The following is an 18,493-nucleotide window of genomic DNA, read 5'->3' as shown; positions in this document are numbered from 1 at the left end:
TCACCCCGTCTTTAGAATCCTTTCCCTGAAGGCCTATGGGGATGTTGGGACTTTTAAGCACTAGCTCGCCTGGACTCCTTGCTTGGCAACCGTAATAAACGCTGCACTCTGCTTCATCACTTTGCTTCCCTGATATCAGTTGGTAAAGAATCCACCTGCAATGCAGGAGACCTGGGTTTGATCCCTGGAGAAGGGAAAGGCTACCCACTCCAGTATTCTGGCCTGGAGAATTCCATGGACTGCATAGCTACATAGTCCATGGGGTAGCAAAGAGTTGGACACGACTGAGCAACTTTCACTTCACTTCACCTGGCTTCACCACAACCCAGAATCAGTACATTGGTTTTAGTAAAGCAGACCCAAGTTTGGCTCGGTAACATCATGACCCCCACAGTCCATTTTCCATCACCACACTTTAAAAACAATACTTCCACCTCTCCTGAAGCTGACTGTGTGCATGCCTTATAACCCAGGACTCCACTCCCAGGTACAAACACAGCCGAAATGTGCACAGATGTTCAGAAGTCATTTACAGCACAGAATACAGCACTGCCTCATTCATAACAGCTACTGACTGGAGACCACTGGAATGACTAGCAACAGGTGAAACAGATCAGTCGTGGTGTATTCATGTCCTGGAATATGACATAGCAGTGAGAATAAACAGACTAAAACAATACACAACAGAAATAAAGCCCACAAACGCAGAGTGGAATAAAGGAACCTAGACACAAGAGCACCAGCTCGCTGACTCAATTTTATATAAAGTTCAAGAACAGGCACACTAATGTACGGAGACGGAATTTGGACAGTAACTGGAAAAGGGCCTCAGGGCGCCCTGGGGGCTGGTAACTTCTGTTCTCAATCTAGCTGCTGCTTTCCAGAGTGTGTCCAGTTAGTGAAAATCCACTGAACTGGATGCTCCTTCTCTGGGTGCTGTGACATTCTGGTTGGATTCCTGGTAGAATCCCCAGCTTTATTTTTATGATGATTTATCCCAAGACTTGTCACTTTCATATCCACAAGCTCATGCACCAGGAAATCTTCCTTTGAGATCTTTCCCCGGGCTTGGGCCTGGGCAGGCGCTGAAAACACAAAGGTGTTTCCCAGGCCTTGCCGGCGAAGAACGGCAGGGGATGACACACACATGATAACTACTCACTGATTCGAGCTGCCACAGGGGGGCCAAGGCACGGGCAACTTTCCCGAGGAACAGAGAGGGGCTCCCTGAGTCAGGGTTCGGGGGGTCAGGTGAGAGAGGGAAAAGGAGGGGCGCAGTCACCCTGGAAAAGGCGGCCGGGGGTGGAAAGGGGCCCTGGCAGGACACGGTGAGGTGTTCCGGGTGACCTGAAGGCCTTCTGGGTTTGCACAGGGAGCAGCAGTGTGTCAAGGGCCCCCAGGCGGGTGAGTCAGCGGCCCCCACATCACCCCCTCAGTCCTGGTCAGGGCCTACGAGGCGCCGCCCACGGGTTGCATCGTGTCCCCACCCCACCCAGCCACCACCGTTATTCATACCCTTCAAGAGACTTTCACCGTCTTCCTCACACACGCCTTCTCCTCTTGCCACAATGACCCCTGTGACCTCAGTGAAGTTACGTCACCATTTTGGACTTCAGATTCCTCGTACTCGAATAAAAAGATACTTGATCGTGAAGGGCCAGTGGCTGTGGGTGGCTCCTCACGGGCACCTGTGCTGAGATCACCCCTCTCCCACCAGTGGCAGACGTCACCAATCAACTGTGGCCTGATTTACATCCTCTAATTAGGTGGCCCCTTGTGCTCCAGCATCAGTCCCTCCTGTCCTTCTGTGAGCTGCCTTGTCACCCCACCCACCCCAACTCCTAGTGCCCTGCTCGCTTCAAATGCAGCTTTGACACCGCAGGCGGCTGGAGCGACTCACCTCTATTAATATTAATCAACCCCCACACGAGGACAGCCTCCATCCTCCTGAGACGTCAACTGGCTTGCTCACGACACCCTTCCCAGGCCTCAGAGATAATTATCAGTAAGTGTGGCATTTCCAAATGACTTCTAAAGCAAAGGTCAAAAAAAAAAAAAAAAATCAAATAAACCCAACCCTGCTTCCAAAGCACACGTCTGAGACGACACCCAGAGTGACGCTCACGCCTTCCTCCAGGATGGTCTTACAAATTCGGCTTCCTTGGAGTGGACCACTGTTCTGTCATCACTCGCTTACACCCATAGAATGTTAGATCTCCCCAAGTAAGATTTTTTCCCAAAACATTTTTATTGTGGCCGAATGCACATAATGTAAAATCTACCACCTTAGCCACTTTAAGTGCACAGTTCAGTGGTACTAAATATATTTATAACATCCTGCAACCATCAGCACCACCCATCCCCGTAACTCCTTTCATCTTGAAAAACTGGAAGTCTATCCACTGAACGATAACTCCCCATTTTCCCCTCCCCTGGGGAAAGGGACCCTGGCAGCCACTCTATTTTCTGTCTGTGATTTTGATGACTCTAAATACCTCACACAAGTGTAACATACACTATTTGTCTTTTTTGTGATTGGCTTACTTCACTTGATGTCATGTCCTCATGGTTCATCCGTGACCCCAACTACCTTTCAAGCTCCTGGACTGCACCTGCCTTCTGTTCTTGTTCCCCCACAGTGGCCAAGCTGGGCACAGTAGGTCCACCTCCGATGCCTGCCAACTGGTGGAAGAGACTCCAGCCTGAGAGGCAGAGGCCCTGCTGTCTCTGTGCCTGAAAGACTGATTCACAGGTTAGGATGTCGAGATGGAGTGACCGTCCTGAGATCTGAGGCCCTGAAAGAAGGAGGAACATAGGATGGAGAGAGAACAACCATGAAAAAGTGAGGGGAAGCCACAGCTACACCTGGGACTGCACGCATCTCACGGGGAGGAGAACCCTCCAGTCAGTTCAGTTCAGTTGCTCAGTCGTATCCGACTCTTTGCAATCCCATGGACTACAGCACGTCAGGCTTTTCTGTCCGTCACCAACTCCTGGAGCTTACTCAGACTCACGTCCATCCAGTCGATGATGCCGTCCAGCCATCTCATCCTCTGTCGTCCCCTTCTCCTCCCGTCTTCAATCTTTCACCACCATCAGGGTCTTTTCCAGTGAGTCAGTTCTTCACATCAGGTATTCAAAGTATTGGAGCTTCAGCTTCAGCATCAGTCCTTCCAATGAATATTCAGGACTGATTTCCTTTAGGATTGACTGGTTGGATCTCCTTGCAGTCCCACGGACTCTCAAGAGTCTTCTCCAGCACCACAGTCCAAATGCACACAAAGCTCCCTCCTGGGCTGGAGGCTGGAGGTGGTGGCTATGAGACCAGCACCCCTCCTAGCAGAAAGGGGAGGCTCTCCACCACCTGCCCTGTGCAGGGAGCACCAACTGAGCGAGGGGCCTGGGCATTGCAAGCTCAGGCCCCAGCCTCTTCTGAAGCAGCGTCCCTGGCAGAGGACCTACCAGGCTCTGGATTCTGGGGGTCCACGACAAGGCCCCGCTGGCTGATGGTGGGAAAGAGTGGCAGGGCGGCAGCTGCAGGAGCGACACCCTGGGCCCCTGAGCAGGCGATTCTCTGTAAAGCGAGGCCCCATCCCTTCACGCACTGCAGTACCGTCTCCATTCGGAGGAGAGAAGCCTCTATTTTTTTCAGTACTTCATAGTTTATAGACTCTCTCCACACATTTTCCTCATGTGTGTGAGTGAGTGAGTGAAAGTTGCTCAGTCGTGTCTGACTGCTTGTGACCCCATGGATTGCAGCCCACCAGGCTCCTCTGTCCATGGAATTCTCCAGGCTGGAATATTAGAGTGGGTAGCCAATCCCTTCTCCAGGGGATCTTCCTGACACAGGGATGGAACCCAGGTCTCCCGCATTGCAGGCGGATTAACTACCAACTGAGCCACCATGGAGTCCTCATAATTCCCACCCACCCTCACAGCAACCCAGAGAACTTATTCCTGAGCTGACAGAGATAACCTGAGCCCTATTTTAAATGCCGAACACTCCAAGACCACTGCAGTCCCCAGCAAACACCCTGCTACTCGACCGTCCCCCCATCACCCTTCCATCAGCTCAAACTGGTTCAGCAAGCAGCATCCCGCACCCAGCGGAAGCCTCCATCTCACCCCTCCACTTCCACTTCTCACTCGGGTCTACCCCCCGCCTCCATTCCCTCCCCCACAGCATGACTGATTCTCCGAGCTGAGGAACAGAAGTGGCAAGCCCCTTTTAGACCAGGTCTAAAAGTGACAAGCCCCTTTTAGACCAGGGGCCTGGAGCCCTGGCGTCCCGTGGTCCTGGGGAAACAAAATGTGCACAGCATCCCTGGAGGCGGCAACGGCGCTGGGCAAGAATCAGGACTCTTGGGGCCACTAAACAGGATGTGCTGAGAGCAGTGGGCAAGCCTATGGCCTCTCTTGCTGAATACAATAGCAGGGTGACCTTCTAAGGCCAGCGTCATAACAGGGCAGAGGGCCGTGTCTGGAGAAGCCCACAGCGCAAATCCTGGTGACGGGGATGACTTACTGGTCGCTGCTCCCTTTGGCACAATGACTGCAGCACGTAACAAGGACCTGGGCGTCTGAGAGTTCTGGGCGATGGGACATGACAGGCATAATCACTGCATGAGACCTTTTACCACCCGGGGCTGGAGAAAGGGCCTGGCTCTTTGAAGCAAAGTCTGTATCCTTTAAGTCTCAGCCCAGGAAGAGAAGAGCCTCAGCCAGCAGAGACTCCCTTCTGGGTCCCTTGAAGCTGAGGCGGTGACCCAGCTGGTGTCCAGCGGGGCCAGGACTCACTGGTCGGGTGACCGCTGCCACTGAACTGACAGCCAGGAACCTAGTGGTTTCCCACACCCACCCCAGCGCCCAGGCGACCCCGGGGCCACCTGCCATGTGGAGTCAGGTCCAGGCGGAGCCCTTGAAACCATAAAGGGCCTGGATGCTCCCCTTTCCTGAGTCCTGGACTGCTTGCTGCTTAGTCGCTCAGTCGCGTCCGACTCTCTGCAACCCCATAAACTGTAGCGTGCCAGGCTCCTCTGTCCATGGGGATTCTCCAGGTAAGAATACTGGAGTGGGTTGCCATTTCCTTCTCCAGGGGATCTTCCTGACCCTGGGCACCAGTCCTTAAACCGTGAAACCCCCAAGACACAGACAGGGCAGGGAAGAAGGTGGTGAGGGGCGTGGCTGTTCCCCTGGCTGTTATAGGGGCCTCCGGGTCCCCCCCAAACAGCACACAGGCAAGGCTCTGTGTGGCTGTGCGGCTCAGACACTGTCTGTGAAAGGGCTCGGAGGCCACCCCGAGCTCCCGAAGGTACTGGCTTTATTGCAGGCTGGGCCGCTGTGCTCTTCCTGCACTCAGAGAAAGCAAGTCTCCTTCCCGCCCACCCCCGGTCTTTCTCTCTCTTGGGATCCAGCTCAAGAGCCTTCCTTCCTGTGGTTCTGCCATTTTCTCATCAGCTGGTGCCCCACGAGTCTGCGCCAATCCTGGGTAGTGCACACCCCAGTGGCCGATTTCCTTCCTGATCCACTGTGTGCTCCCGGCGTGTTCTAGAAACACTAAGCCACTGGCTCACAAATGTCAGTGTGCATCAGAATCACTGAGGGAAAGGACGGCTGGTCGTTTAAAAGTAGGGCAGCCGGAGGGGTCCATGGAATACGCTGTTGGAAACAGTGGATATTAAAAAGTTTCCTGGGGGTCAAAAAGTTTAGAAAGGCTCCTTAGTCAAATATTTGGGACGCACAGAGTCACATGACTGATAATTAATTATTTTATTGCAGAATTTCTCAGTGCCTTTATTGGTCTTAGATGCTGATTCTTCAAGTAGGTGGCAGCACGCTATGCCATGCTTAGTCGCTCAGTCATGTCTGACTCTCTGTGACCCCATGGACTGTAGCCCGCCAGGCTCCTCTGTCCATGGGGATTCTCCAGGCAAGAATACTAGAGTGGGTTGCCATGCCCTCCTCCCGGGGATTGTCCCAACCCAGGGATAGAACCCAGGGCTCCCACATTGCAGGTGGATTCTTTACCATCTGAGCCACCAGGAAAGCCCATGAACACTGACTGGAGTGGGTAGCCTATCCCTTCTCCAGGGGATCTTCCCGACCTAGGGATTGAACCGGGATCTCCAGCACTGCAGGCAGATTCTTTACCATCTGAGCTACCAGGGAAGCCCAGCACACTACACAGCTTTCATCAAATGTCTCTGGCCAGAAATCCACCCCACTCTTCCTTTCTACTCCACAGAGCGTCCTGCAGGACTGTGGTCCCCCCAGAGGAACCCCCACTGGGAAATAGCCATCTTAAGCGCTCAGTAAACTCTCTTCCCCATCTAGTCTGCCATCCCCTCCATGGCAGGATCCTTGGCTTCACTGTTGTGCCCGCTGCCTACTCACCCCCACCCCCTCCTGAGTCTTGGGACACAGCATCATTCATTATTATTTTCTTTGCAAGGCCTCCGTGGTTAGGCACTGAAAGCTCTCCACAAAGCCTCACTGGCTTCTTCAAGAACATTCTCCAAGTTCCAGTTCCACAGCTGTCCCTGGTGACCAAGGCTTCCCTCCGAGTCTCACCCCTTCCCCGGCCCTGAGGTCACTCGGCCCGGCCCCCCAGTTGTTGCAATGCCAAGGTTCTGAGGAGCCTTCTCAGAAACAATCACACTTTCCAGTGGATCATTTTTTAGCACTTAAATGCTGCCGGAGCCTTCACAACAGCCCTTTAACTGGCAATTAGGGGGCCCCTTGCCAGGGTAAATCATGCTGCTCTCAGAACAGATCATAAAGGGCTAATGAGCACTTTACACCATGTGGGGAAAGAAATGGAAACGGCTGCTCACCGTCAGGGGGACTGAAGCCGCCTCTGAAAGGGCCACACTGGGTGCACAGCTGCCCCAGCTGAGGGGTGACAGGCTCCAGAGAATGACAGCAAACCCCGGTGCACTCCTGGCACACCAGGCGCCACCTGAGCACTTGGCATCTGTGGCAGCCCTAGGAAGCAACTGCTGCCATCACTATGCCCATTTCACTGATGAGGAAACCGAGGCTCAGAGAACCTGCCCGCATCACAGCTAGTTTCCCAGATGGGGATGCACAGAGTGTGAGGCCAGTGTTTACGCTCTCAGCCATGTGCCCTGCCGTTACAAGAGTCAGATAACTTCTGATCCCACTGCAGAGTTTCCCATAACACAAACACATGTCCACATCCCTACCAACACCTGGGTTCTCCGAGCCTGTCTCTTGGGAAGGCAGCACTGGGGCAGGGAGCAAATCACTTGCAGTGAGAGAAAGAGGGAATGTGGGGGTGTGAGCTGGGATGGGTAGGGACAAAGGGCTCCGTGCGGGAGTGAACGAAACAAGATGGGAGTGAGTCACTGCACAGTAGAAAACATGCCAAGTCAGGTGCATTGGGAAAAAAATGACCCTCTTCTATGCTGCTGTGCTTTATTAATATACAACTGCAGAGTCACCCTTGCTTCTGCACACAACATGCGTGTGCTCAGGTCTGTGAATGTGTGTGTGTGTGTTGACAATCCTAGGCTGCAAACATTTGGAAGTAAGGCAGAACCTGGCTGAACAGGGCAGGGGGCAGCAGGAGGACCCCTGCCTTTATCTGTGGGGTCACAAGTGAAGTTCCAACTAGAGGATGTCCGAGCATGTCAGTGTGATGTCCGCTGCTGTGTCAGCTGCACCAGAGCTGGCCAGCCCAGGACTGGGGCTTGCAGATCCAGGGGCCAGCTGCTGGTCATCAGCTCTACAGGGCCCTGCTTGGGTACCGAGAGATGCGGGCTGCCGCTCCTCAGAAGGCTCATAATCCCAGTCCATTTCCCTCTGTCGGCACAAAATGTTTTTCCACAGATTCCGTCCATCACAGGAGCCAAGAGCAAGCAACCCCACAGGCTTGGGGCTCCCAGGGGAGGTGACGGGGTGGGCCGTCTCTTTAAACAGTGGACAAGACTTCTCTCCTTCCTCTCCAAGGATGCTCTCCCAAGTCCCCTGCCCCCAGCCCCAATCTATCACCCACATTAGTGGATTAACACAGAGCTAGCCACCAGGTCCGAGGGAGATCCGAGGCAATCGTCTCTGCCTCGCAGGTCTTACCACCTAGCTGGGGAGTCACAGAAAAGGAAAATACAACCAAAAAAACAACACGTACTTAAGCACCAAATGACACAATGCATGCCAATGACTCTGGACTCCAGGGAAAACTTCCTGCATGGATGGATGGGAAAGCAGGACCCAAGGCCTGCAAGCTGCTTCCTGGGACCCCAGGAGGGTTGCTCCGGCTCCTTGGACCTGAGCTGCCTCTTCCGTACAATGAACATTGGACTACATTAGTGATTCTCAAGGGCAGGAAATGAAACATGAGACACTGGGAGAGTGTTTTACATTACACAGAACATTTGAAGACCAAAGGACACCAAAGGCATCTCCTGGGCTAAAACGGGGGTTTCTGGCAGGCTGGCTCCTCTTGGTCCCTCAGATTCTGAGGGTGACTTGGGTTTACCTGAGCAGAGAATTAGTAGGAGTCAAGTGCCGATGGAGGTGTGGGGGGAGGGCAGGGCCCAGGGAAGACAGTCCTGTCCTGACACCTCACGTGCAGGCGTGCGTGCGTGCGTGTTGGGGGTGGGGGGTGGGGTGGTTCGTGTTCAGCACCAAGGACAGCACCCCACACGCTGGTGCGAAAGACAGTGATGGACCTCCAATATTTCAATCCCTCCTGGGTGGCTCTGTGGTAAAGAATCTGCCCGCCAACGCAGAAGATGCAGGCTCAATCCCTGGCTTGGGAAGATACCCTTGAGGAAGAAATGGCAACTCACTCCAGTATTCTTGCCTGGAGAATCCCATGGACAGGAGACTGGCGGGCTACAGTCTATGCAGTCGCAAAGAATCGGACATGACTTAATGATTGAGTGAGTGAGTGAGACAACAGGCAGGCCAGAGGCAGGAGAACAAGAGAGTGGAGACCAGAAGAAAAAGCCTCCTGAGTGGCACCAGAGATGAGTTCAGGAGCAGACGAGGCCACTCCTTTCATTCTGGAACTCTCCTGCCTGTTTGTCCAATCTGTCCCTTCTCTCTCTACCCTGTCTTTGAATTAGGCTAGGGAGGAGAGGGAGAGAGTTACTAAAGTCTGTGGCCAAGTACATTTCTCCAGTCTCTCGGCTAATTAACCAGGCTTCCTTCATAGCACAGTCCAGTAAAGAATCTGCCTGCAATGCAGGAGACCCGGATTCGATTCCTGGGTCAGGAAGATCCCCTGGAGAAGGAAACGGCAATCCACTTCAATATTCTTGCCTGGAGAATCCCATGGACAGAGAAGTCTGGGAGGCTACAGTCCATGGGATCACAAGAGTCAGACACGACTTAGTGACTAAACCACGACCACCACCATCAGGATTTAACGCCAACACTGGGACTTCCGTGGCATTCCAAATGTTAAGACTCCATGCTTCTGCTGCAAGGGGCCCAGGTTCAATCCCTGGTCAGGGAACTAAGATCCTACAGGCATGGCCAATAAATAACTAAATAAAAAATTTCAAATGGCAATATTATTAGTACCTATCCTAGACTGGGCTACAGCAGAGGCCACTTCTGGCTGGCTGCCTGTCCAGCATCTGCTGAAGGAATAGGGTCCCACTCAGCTTGCCCCATACCTGTGTGCAGAGAAACGATCCCATCCTCCAAGGCTCCTCACTAGGAGGACTTCAGAACTCCCCAGTCCCCATAGATACCTTCCTTTCCTGCCAGCACCAGACTCAGGACCACAGAAAGGCAGGGAGGAGAGGGCTTGAGTGGTCACCTGGCCCAGGGCTGACCTGGGAGGTCCACAGAGATGTTCCCAGAGTGATGACATGGATGGGGCTGGGGAGAGAGCAGGTGGGTGCCCTCCCCTGCCTCACTAAACAGTTCTGCCCTCTCGGTTTTCTACATGAGATTTCCTTGAAATATTGTGATGAAACAATAGGTTCTATACTTTAAAAATTTTTTAGAGAATTGTAGATTCACATCTCAGAGAAGCCAATGGCACCCCACTCCAGTACTCTTGCCTGGAGAATCCCATGGACAGAGGAGCCTGGTAGGTTACAGTCCATGGGGTCACAAAGAGTCAGACACAACTGAGCAACTTCACTTTCACTTTCACTTCCATGCATTGGAGAAGGAAATGGCAACCCACTCCAGTGTTCTTGCCTGGAGAATCCCAGGGATGGGGGAGCCTGGTGGGCTGCCGTCTATGGGGTCACACAGAGTCGGACACGACTGAAGAGACTTAGCAGCAGCAGCAGATTCACATCTAGTTGTAAGAAATGTCAATAGAGATTTCATGGCCCCAGTGGTTCAGATGGTAGAGAATCTGCATGCAATGCAGGAGCCCTGGGTCGGGAAGATCCCCTGGAGGAGGGCATGGCAACCCACTCCAGTATTCTTGCCTGGAGAATCCCATGGACAGAGGAGCCTGGTGGGTTACAGTCCACGGGGTCAAAAAAAAGTCAGACACGGCTGAGCGACTAACACAACACACATGTATGTATCCTTTATCCAGTTTCCCCAGTGGGGAAACTTGTAGACGTGTACAGCTCAGTATCACATCCAGGGTACTGACAGCGGTACTGTCAGGAAGCTGAACATTTCCACTGGCATGAGGGTCTTTCCTGCTGTGCTTCTGTACCCACACCCACTTCATCCTGTGCCCTCCCGTAACCATGGAGAACTGCTAACCTGCTCCCTGTTTTTATAAGTGTATTGTTTTGTTGTTGTTTAATCGCTAAATCGTGTCCAACTCTTTGCGACCCCATGGACTGTTAGCCAGCCAGGATCCTCTGTCCATTGGATTCTCCAGGCAAGAACACTGCAGTGGGCTGTCACTTCCTTTTCCACTTGGCATTTTAAGACTGGGATATTAGTGAAATCATGTAGCTTTGGGGGGTTGGCCTTTTTTCACTCTACACAATTCCCTGGAGATTTATCCATGTTGCTGCATGTGTCAACAGTTGATTCCTTTTGACTGCTGAGGACCATAACTTATTTAACCATTCACCTGTTGAAGGACATCTGGATTGGTTCCAGTTTTGGGCTATGATGAATAAAGCTGTTATAGACATCTGAGTACAGGTTTTTGTGTGAACGTAAGTTTTCATTTCCCTGGGATAAACACTCGGGAGTGCAATTGCTGAATCATACGGTACTTGTAGGTTTAGTTTTATGAAAAACTGCCAAACTGTTTTTTAGAATGGCTGTACCATGTAACATCCCCCCCAGCTATGTTTGCGTCATCCAACTTCTCTGTATCTTCACCAACATTCAGCGTTGTCACTTTTTTTTTTTAATTTTAGCCATTCTGATAGGTGTATAAAGAGCTACAGTGAACATCTTCTTCTGTGCTCATCTGACATCTTTTCAGTTCAGTTCAGTCGTGTCTGAACTGAACGTGTCAGCTTGTGATCTCATGAGCTGCAGCACGCCAGGCTTCCCTGTCCTTCACCAAGTCCCAGAGCTTGCTCAAACTCATGTCTATTGAGTCGGTGATGCCATCCAACCATCTCATCCTCTGTTGTCCCCTTCTCCTCCTGCCTTCAATCTTTCCCAGCATCAAGGTCTTTTCCAATGAGTCAGTTGGTCAAAGTATCAGGTGGTCAAAGTATTGGAGCTTCAGCTTCAGCATCAGTCCTTCCAATGAATATTCAGGATTGATTTCCTTTAGGATGGACTGGTTGGATCTCCTTGCAGTCCAAGGGACTCTCAAGAGTCTTCTCCAACACCACAGTTCAAAAGCATCAATTCTTTGGTGCTCAGCTTTCTTTATGGTCCAACTTTCACATCCATACATGACTATTGGAAAAACCATACCTTTGACTAGATGGACCTTTGTCAGCAAAGCGATGTCTCTGCTTTTGAAGATGCTGTCTAAGTTTGTCACATATCCTCTTTGGTGAAAAAAGTATCTCTTCGTATATTCTGACCATTTCCTAATTGCACTGTTTTCAATGCTGAGTTTTGAGTGTTCTTCGTATATTCTAGATGTTTGTCCTTTGTCAGATACATGTTTTGCAAAATCTTCTCCCCCTTTGTAATCTGTCTTTTCCGTGCTCTAAAAAGGGTTTTTACCCAGAGCGAGAGTTTTTCATTTTGATGAAGTCCAATTTCACATCTCAGTGTTGATATTTACTGATCATCTTCATTTTTTCACTTTGAAATCTTCGCAATTCTTGGCATGACACATGATTTTTTATTGTAATCAGGACACTTCCATGTTACGTAATGAGACTCTGAATCTCATTTAAATCTTCTGTTTTAGCTGGCTTTCTGTGGTACTACTCTGGCAGGGAAAAGAAGGGCACAGCCTCACGAGCACCAGCGGAGGCAGAAGTCCAGGGGGCACCTGTTATGGCTCAGTGGAGGTGGGAGTCCCAGGGCTCCACGTGGCCCCTACTGACCCTGCCATGGTGGCCTCAGGACCAGCAGCGGAAGTCCCAACTCCTTATCAGAACCTCCTCTGACACATCTTAACAGGGACGGGAGAGGCACCTCTACCCCAGTGAGTGAAGGTGGGCGTCCAAGCCCCACTCTGCAGGGCCTCCAGTAATACCATGGGGGGAGGCGAGGGGCTTCTTACCAGCCAGCAGGGATGAAAGTCGCAGCTTCCTGCTTGACCTTCACGGACACCACCCTGGTGAGCGGGTTCGGGGGTCTCATTACAGCCCAGAGGAAGGGGAAACCCAGGCTCCCACTGGGTCTCTGCTGGGGGTGAGGACGGGACCACGGTTTTTCCTGTGCTATTAACTTTTCTGTCTTGCTTGGTCCCCCTTTTCCTAGACCTAAGCTTGGAGATAGTAGGCTTTTGTTGGGACTTAAAAAAGAACAATCCGTGTCCACTGGCATTTCTTGGTTACTTGCTTCTTCAGCTTCAAGCCTGGGAGACAGGAGGCAAAAAGGAACCCCAGGGAGGTCACTCCCGCGGCATTTCTCAGGTCCCAAGGTCCCAGTCTGCCTTCCCTCCACCTCTCAGAATTTTTGGTCTGTTTTACACAGAATGGCCAGGCTTTTAGTTGTACTTAGCAGAAGGAATATAGAAAAGGACATCTATTCTATCTTCCCAGAAGTGGAAATTTAGGTCTATATTTTTCACAAAACATTTTGATGTTAAGTCTAGTCATCTCCTCATTTTTTCAGAGGGGAAACTGAGGCTACAGGGAGATGATGTATCTCACCAGTGATGAAATAGCGAGTCAGAGGTACAGGGACAGGGACTCACATCTCCTAGCTCCAGTCGGATGCGGTTACCATGACAGCATGCCCCATCCCTCTACAGATGCCAGCCGCCCCGCAGACAACAGCTCCCTTCCTCTCCGTATTTACAAACGACTGGGCTTTGGATTGCTGCTTTCCACTTGAGAAAGCCTTCTTTCTCTACCCAGACACTAAGTACTCTGAGGGCAGAGACCAGGCCACACGGCTCATCCTGTTTACAGTGGGCGCTCGGTGAATGTTTGCTGACTGTTCTCCCTATAAGAGTTAGTCGTCAATATTGTTGGGTAAGTGTTATACCCTGGTTTCTCCAGATGAACTGGAGCCAGGCGTCACCGCGAGGCTGGGGACAGATGGCATCTTCTGGAAGACAGAGGCTCACATGCTGAGAGCAGTGGAGGTTCACAGATCACGCTGTGTGAGGGAATGCAGTTCGTACTGATGACGCTCCCAACAAAGCAACCCAAGGCGGAACCTGGGAGCCACCAGTCCTGCCCCGGACTCCTTAGCCCTGCGGTGTAAGTGCCTGTCCCCGCTCCCTCTCGACCCTCCCTTCGAGACACACCCACTGCATCTGCAGTCCAGGTTCCCAGCACGGTGCCCAGCACACAACGAGGAGCTGCTAATCAGATCAGTGAATGAAAAGCAATGCACGAACCATGACAGGAACAAGGATCTTTAGCTCCGAAAGCAGACTTGCCATGATGGACTATGCGGACGGAGGTTAAATAGCCATGGACAAATGGAATTAAACTGAAACCGTCAGCTGGAGTTATGAGGAGGTGGTTTAGGCTGAATCAGAGACACTGTTATCAGTAGAGCTGCCTCACATGCTCTGAGACGCCTTTTGAAGCAGGGAGCTCCCCATGTCTGGGAACCTCCAGCAGCTCAATGGACACACCAGGTAGGGGGTGGAGGTGCCAGGGGGTGGTCCCTGCACTGCAGGGGTCGGATCAGGTGACCTCTGAGCTTTTTCTCATTCTGAGAGCCCACAACCTGAGGGTTCACTGCTCCAGATCTGATGTGGTGGAGATCCGGGAAGAGGAAGTCAGCCTCAGCCCCTGGTGAGTCTCCTCTAGAAGTGGGGCATGTGACAGTCCTTCTAGCCAGTCACCAAACAGTTCTGGCTTCCGCATTTCCGGCAGGTAGTAGCATTATACTATTTAGTGTATTCATGGTTGGGAGGCGCCACAGGACTAGTTCTGGGCAACGGGTTAAGCGTGGAAGCGATGCGTGTTAAACCTCGGTTGGAGTGCTGAATCGCCAATGCAAGACGTGCTCTTTTTTCCCCTGGGCCATAATGACTGGTGAAAATGGCAACTGCTCCACCAAGCTGGGTCCTGAACAGGAGGTTTAAAGTTACTGAGATTCAGGACTGCTTGTTACTGCAGCAGTTCCTGGGCTCTCCTGACTGATACAAGAGGACAGACTACCTGATGGAACACCAGAGAAAATATGATACAGGAGGTATACCCTGGGTGGGTTGACACCAGGTCAGCATCTCAGTGGGGCATGAAGACACCTCCGCATTCACCATTCTCACCCCCCACCACTCCGGTAACACCTGGCGCTAACCAGCTCCTCCAGCTTGCTCTCTCCTGCCTCCCTAGCGTCCCAACGCTACGGCCAGTGTAAGTCTCTGCTGACGCTGCTTCTTCTCTCTTCCAATTCTTCTCTCTTCCCTTTCATCTCGTCTGACATCCTACCCATTCCTGAAGGCTCAGATCAAGTCTCACGTCCTGCAAGGCATCTCCCTACCCTCGGAGACCAATAGGACCATTACCATTCCTTGGAATGACTGCAGTGTCTGTGGTCAGGGCATCTCTTTGGTGGGAGTGGGGGACGTGTGTGCCTTTAGCTTCTACTCCACAACAGGTAGTGAGCCGGAAGGCTCCAGCTCATGTGTGAGCCAAGCTCACAGCAGGTAATCAAGAGATGCTGAGTGAGCAGAGAGCAGTGCCATGAACCTACACATGGTATTTCTTAATTATCCATAGAAGCTGATTAAAAATCTAGGCACTTTGACTCAGATACCGTTTGTACTAACGAGTTTTTAGACTGACTCTGAACGAGATACTGTAATTCCTGGAGGGCAGCAAGATGGCTGGCAGAAAGCTCCCACCCTTTTCCGTGGGCCAGAGGTAAACGGTACACTTGACATTCACCTCAGCCTACCACCTGTCACCTCCCGGGTCAGAGTCAGTGTGGACGCCTAGGATACACCTAACCTGCAGGTTGGCAGGGCTATCAGGGGAGGTGGAGGAAAGAATAGAGAAATCAGGAAAATCTGGATGCCACTAATGTGAGCCGCTATTTGGTCCCATTTCATGGAGACAGCGGGTGTAAACAGTGAAAGAGGCTTCCAGAGAGGCTGAGAGAGGGCCGTGCAGCTCAGCGTCTCACGTGTAGAAGGGGCACTGGAGCGTGTGCCACACCCAGGTCAATGCCTGGCTCTCCAGACCCCCGGGACAGGGCTCTTTTCACCCCGATGCTCCAATCTGCAGTTGGGCACCACGCTGGAACAGGCGAGTGCCCTTCTCTCCTTCTTTCCAGGAAGTGAGGGGTCACGGGCTCTCAGCCAGGACTCAGGACACATTTCTGACACACCCCCGCCTTTCCCAGGGCTTCGCACAAACCTGTCTGGTAAGATGTGTGCTCATCAGGTTCCCAGCAAAGATCCCGTCCCTTGCTCAACAGCCAGCACTGCGGGCCAACCAGTCCTTCGGTCAGAAAGTCCTTCTCAAGGTCTAATCAGAGGCCCTGCTGCTGTCGTGCATATCAATTTCCCTTCCTTGGCACTTCTGTGCTGATGGAAAAGAGCTATTTGTACCTGATTCCACAATAGCCTTTCCTACACCTTCAGCTTCCTTTCCCGCATGCTAAGTCTCAATCAGAGATGTTGTCTAAATGCACTGGGCTACACGCTCTCAATCCAGGTGCTTTCCTCTAAGTCCTCTCCGGGCACTTCCCCTGTTACAATAAGAGGTGGAAACTTGTATTCCAACCTCCTGAGTAACTGACCAGGTGATGGGCGAGCTCTCTGGGAAAGACACTGCCGGGATGCCAAACAGTCCCCAGCACAGCCCATCCCTAATGGCAGGCAGTTGTTGGGCCTCTTCAGGGCTACACGGAGCCCATTTTTTGTTCCGGACTCTCCGAGACCCCTTCCTCCCATCTCATGGGTCTCTGTCTACCCTGGCTTACTTCTACCACGTGCCTCTGAAAGGGTGCAGAGAAGGCAAGGGTTGGTTTGTTTGTTTTCAATTTTTTACATTAATTAAAACAACAAAAAGTAATCCCAGTGCTAAACTAATCCCTAAATGGGGCCTGCCCCTAGCCCCTGTTTTGGCTTGTGGTCTGAGACCCACCACTACACAGCTTCCTGGGCAGAATGCAATGCTTCAGCACCCTCCTGCCAGCCCTACTGTTCTGGGCACAGGTGGCCAAGATGCGGCAGTCAGGGAAAGTGCCAGGGCAGCCAGCCCACCCCAGCTACCTCGATTGAGCTTCAGTGTCCCCCTGAAATTCTTCCCAGGGGGATAGTAGAGCCAACCATCTTCCCACCTCTGAAAGCACAGCACAGTTGCTGCAGCCAGAGGGACAGGGCTGGCAAGGGAATGACTGCATAGACCAGCTCTGAGCCATCGCAGGAATCATTACTGAGCACCCACTGTGCACCAGGCCCTGGGCCAGGGGCGGTCAGGGATGTAGAGGCAGCCCCAGCGCCCAGATCAGGGCCCGCCAGCAGGATGAGGGGCAGGCAGATATTTCCATGGAACATCCCGACCACAGCATGGATTAGTATGAGGCGGAGGGTGTCTGCCTGGGTGAGAGGGTGCAGTGAGGAGGCCAGTGGGTGCTCACGGGGCTAGTAGGTGTCCCGACAAGCTGGTCCAGGACTCCTGCATCTGCTGGACCAGGCTGAAGGGGCTCTTGAGGAACGTCTGGGCAGCACCATGCCATCAGAGCCACGCCCCTCAGAGGCACTCTTCAGTGGGCAGCTCCATCAGGGGGCCACCCCAGGGCAGAGCGGGCAGGGGCCCTGCATCTGGCCAGCTGTGGGGCTTTTCTTGTGATACAGTTCCTTAGAAGATGCTGACCAGCTTCGATCCCTCCACCAGAGGGCGTCAGAAGATGGCTGCAAGGACGTCCCCAGCGGTCCAGTGGTTAAGACTTCCCACCTTCACTAATGGGGTGTGGGTTCTATTCCTGTTTGGGGAACTGAGATGCCACATACCTCACAGTCAAAAAAAATGTTAAAAAGATGGCTGCTTCACGAGGGGACACCAGAGGCTCCTGGAGACGAGGCCCAGAGTGGGTGCAGGCCTGGCAGGAAGATGGACACGAGCCAGCATGGGCCACGGGACACAGGTAACACGAGAGAAGGGGCAGAACCGTGAGGAGGATGGAGGCTGGCCTGACACTGCCGAGCCGCCACGCCAGCTCTGAACACGCTCCTGGGTTGGTGGCAAGAAAGACTCCCATCCTTCCAACACCACTCTACTGTCTGTACCCTTAACAGTGAAGTGAAAGCCGCTCAGTCGTGTCCGACTCTTTGCGACCCCATGGCCTATACAGTCCCTGGAATTCTCCAGGCCAGAATACTCGGGTGGGTAGCCTTTCCCTTCTCCAGGGGATCTTCCCAAACCAGGGATCAAACCGAGGTCTCCCGCATTGCAGGTGGATTCTTTACCACCGGAGCCACAAGGGTACCCTCGTTAACTGAGTCACTAATGTCTACAATCAGGCCTTTCATCACCAAACCAAGGTTCTCCTGACTTCAGGAGACCTCATTTCAGTCCAACTCTTGCCTCTCCAGGCACTGCAGCGCAGTGTCCAGTGCCACGGGCCATCCATGAGGGTCAGGCTACGAAGCCTGCCTGCCTTGGGACATCGGGAAGTAAAGCAGGCTTACATTCTGAGAGCCTGTCTCCCCTTCCTGGTGCTCCCCCCTACAATGGACCTATGCTCAGTTCATCCTGACAAGAAAGGACTCAACATAAGCCTTTTACAATTTCTTCTTTAACTTCAGTTGCACTTCATCTTGCATTTCATTCATCCTCTGCTTACCCCAAGCCAACTGTTCAGCTGGGACTGAGGGGCAGCTGGTCCTCACTGTGCCAGGGTACCCCCTTCCCACAAGTCCTGGCCCTGGTGAAGGAGGATGAGAAGGTTGGGTGGCATCACCGACTCAATGGACAGGAGTCTGAGCAAACTCTGGGAGACAGTGAAGGACAAGGAAGCCTGGCGTGCTGCA

General features: G+C 52.5%; 1 protein-coding gene across 13 annotated transcripts in view; it reads right to left on the bottom strand.

Annotated features, from left to right (window-relative positions):
• Positions 1-18,493, bottom strand: part of CTIF (cap binding complex dependent translation initiation factor) — a 322,983-nt gene that overhangs the window by 205,102 nt on the left and 99,388 nt on the right. Inside the window, exon 1 of one of the 13 annotated variants that reach the window (XM_086372406.1) lies at positions 1,901-2,062. The exons of the other annotated variants lie outside the window; for them this stretch is intronic. The gene's annotated coding sequence lies outside the window, so the exon portion shown is untranslated. Of the gene's footprint in view, positions 1-1,900; positions 2,063-18,493 lie in introns of those variants that run through there. 13 annotated transcript variants of the gene reach the window in all.

This window comes from Bos grunniens, chromosome 24 (assembly GCF_055505025.1).
Source record: "Bos grunniens cultivar Pamir isolate PY7600 chromosome 24, Bosgru_T2T1.0, whole genome shotgun sequence".
Taxonomy (NCBI): Eukaryota; Metazoa; Chordata; class Mammalia; order Artiodactyla; family Bovidae; genus Bos; species Bos grunniens.
The sequence above is the reverse complement of the archived record's forward strand: the minus strand, read 5'-3'. Positions and strand labels throughout refer to the sequence as shown.